The sequence below is a fragment of the Oncorhynchus kisutch genome, unplaced genomic scaffold, assembly GCF_002021735.2.
Source record: "Oncorhynchus kisutch isolate 150728-3 unplaced genomic scaffold, Okis_V2 Okis09a-Okis19a_hom, whole genome shotgun sequence".
Taxonomy (NCBI): Eukaryota; Metazoa; Chordata; class Actinopteri; order Salmoniformes; family Salmonidae; genus Oncorhynchus; species Oncorhynchus kisutch.
Genome location: NW_022261985.1, coordinates 4,518,216 through 4,521,221, shown reverse-complemented (window position 1 = coordinate 4,521,221; position 3,006 = coordinate 4,518,216). Strand labels below are relative to the sequence as shown.

Genomic DNA, 3,006 nt, shown 5'->3' with positions numbered 1-3,006 from the left:
ACTCAATGAAGGGGCCGTATAGAAAGCCTGTTTGAATTGCACTTAGTAACAAAATGCCAGTTCGGCTAAATGTGCAGGTGAGATGGTCATTACATCATATTTACACAATGTACCAAACGGGAACGGTGTTACTCTGCCACAGTGTTAAATAATGTTTAGTTGACAAGAGCACAAGTGTTGCTTATGCTCCTCGTCGTTGCCAGAGAGAAAGAACGCGCGCGCAAGAGAGAGCGCTCCACACATGCATGTAGTCTAGCTGGAACATTCCAATCACCTGAGCTACACTAGAGCCTTCCATGTGGTCTTAATGGCTGATGTATTACCAGAGGAAGAGAGAGAGGCTTGGCATCACACTCAGGTCCATAGCCCCCCCCCCTCAGCCCCACTGCTCCTTCAGCCCCTGGCTGCATCCCAAATGGCACCCTGTTATCTATATAGCGCACCAGAACCCTGGTCAAAAGAAGTGCACTCACTATATGCCACTTGGGACGCAGGCCCTCCTCACTGGTTGGCTGGCTGCCATTTGGCTCCGTGGTGAAGACACTCCACTGGTCACATGATACCCCCCTGGGTCTGCTTTACCAGTTTGTTATTCACAACCCCCCAGGAGAGGAGAGGGGAGGGGCTGAGATGAGAGGGGAGTGGCTGAGAGGAGAGGGGCTGAGAGGATGAGGGAGGGGCTAATAGGTGAGAGGAGTGGCTGAGAGGAGAGGGGAGGGGCTAATAAGTGAGAGGAGAGGCTGAGAGGAGAGGGGAGGGGCTAATAGGTGAGAGGAGGGGCTGAGAGGAGAGGGGCTAATAGGTGAGAGGAGGGGCTGAGAGGAGAGGGGCTGAGAGGAGGAGGGAGGGGCTAATAGGTGAGAGGAGGGGCTGAGAGGAGAGCGGAGGGGCTGAGAGGAGGAGGGAGGGGCTAATAGGTGAGAGGAGGGGCTGAGCTGTATACCTGGGACCCAGTGTGACATAGGCCTTCAGCTGAAATGTTGTTACACTTCATTTGATTTTTTATTTAACCTTTATTTAACTAGGCAAGTCAGTTAAGAATTCTTATTTACAACGACGCCCTACTTGTAAAGCCCCGTTGGCCAAACCCTTCCCTAACCCAGATGATGTCCCTGTGAGACTCCCGATCACGGCCAGTTGTGATACAGCCCGGGATCAAACCTGGGTCTGTAGGGAAGCCTCAAGCACTGCGATGCAGAGCCTTAGACTGCTGCACCACTCGGGAGGCCAAATGTGTGGAACTATTATGAGGGGAGAACAACTCATCTAAAACTGTTATCTGGGAAAATACGATGAATGTATGAACTGAGAGATGAACATGATGTAGCGGCCTACAATATACATCTGAATTGCATGCAACGCTATTTTACTGTAGTACACCACAGCTTGATGCTCTTATAGGAACATCTAAACTGCCACTAGGGGACCCCACTACCTTCATTACAGTAGCTAAAAATGGTCCTCCACTCTACTGCTCTCGGTGAAACATCACATCAGTTTTATATTGTTTCCTAAACTATTTGGTCGAATTCGGCTATTAGTCTGTCAGTCAGTTGAAGCATTTGATGTAAACACGAAAACTTCCACAGGACAAGTGCCAGGTGAGAAGTGTCAGTCAAGCGACACTGCCTTATACACCCCTTCGCTGTTTTGATAGATCCTCTCTGGTCTGGACCACGTCAGTCCGTGTGAGGAAATTATATATATATATAAAAAGACACTATTGGAAGGAGGTGAAGTGTATTTTGAGAGGTTTTGCTGAGAGATTTATTGCATAAAGTCAAGATGGTTAACAGCAGGACGGTTTCACGCGCCAAATAGCATAATATTATTCGTTATGTTCACTAAAGCAACCGCGTGTAAGGAGAGAGAGCTGGAGAGAGAGGGAGATGGTGTCGTCACATGAGTGACAACCAACAGCTGAATCCACACATCTGGAACCTTAGGAGTCGCGCGGCACACCAAATGACACCCACAATGGGGTGCGTCTTTACGCGCACGTTTTAACGAGCTACTGTCTCTTTTCTGGCTTAAAGTTTCACAGTTGAACTTTCTGTAATGTTTAAATGACTAGGAATAAGCCATATGCAGTAGTTTATAACAACAACTTGTAGAGATTGTCAGAACACATTCATAGACCTTCATCCATTCATAGAAAAGAAGCACGAGTGACATAAACACCATTTTCACGTCAGGGGAGAAATTACATGTGGGCCAGATCTGACTTCCACATTTCTATACTAAACAGGTCTGGAAGACAGCTGTATATTCAAACACATATTTCATGAAATGTGAAGGTGAAATCAGTATACCTGGAGTTGAAATTGCAATTTCATGCAGCGGCGGCACAAAAGTATTGCAAAGTATCGTAAAGATTTAAATGGCAAGCTATTCCACTCACCGACAGACAGACAGATCCGAAACTGATAGCTACTCACCAGAAAGACTGATTGCGTGGAGTTATGGGTAGGGGTAAGGATATTCCGTTAATTGAGTAGAACAATATTCACGATTGGTGTCATCGGCGCCACTTTAAATAGTAGTGCTGCACCTACAGTATTATGTTCCTCCGTTCTAGTCTCACCGTGAACTATTCGAAGTTCGAATGAATAGAATACAACGACTTTTCAGAACATCATATAGAGAGAAACGACGTGAGAGTTTCACCACACAGACCAGCAGCGGCGTTGATTTAACAGCTCAGCTCGCGTTCTGGTGTTGGTACAGCACCACAAGTTAAAGCGCAGAGAGACTCACGGGCGGCGAGATGACATTAACGCTGTACTCTCTGCCTATTGGCTTAAACAAGCAGCCCCACCAATCCCTCTAAAGGCTGACATTCTTGGCAGTCTGGAAAACACGGCTGGTATCTCCCTCTCACTTTACAGAAAGACCCTGTACACTGCACACACACAAGCACGTTGAATACCTCTATATGCGTAAATAGCATTTGGGCGTTTGGCTCTTAAATTGTTATTACATTATCCATGTTGGGAACATACGGGG

At 46.9% G+C, this 3,006-nt stretch overlaps 1 protein-coding gene across 1 annotated transcript in view; it reads right to left on the bottom strand.

The window, feature by feature from the left end:
- The window catches only part of LOC109883932 (prickle-like protein 1), a 58,178-nt gene extending 55,429 nt beyond the window's left edge, over positions 1-2,749 (bottom strand). The window contains exon 1 of the mRNA XM_031815558.1: positions 2,439-2,749. The gene's annotated coding sequence lies outside the window, so the exon portion shown is untranslated. The remainder of the gene's footprint in view (positions 1-2,438) is intronic.
- Between the last annotated feature and the right edge of the window lie 257 nt (positions 2,750-3,006).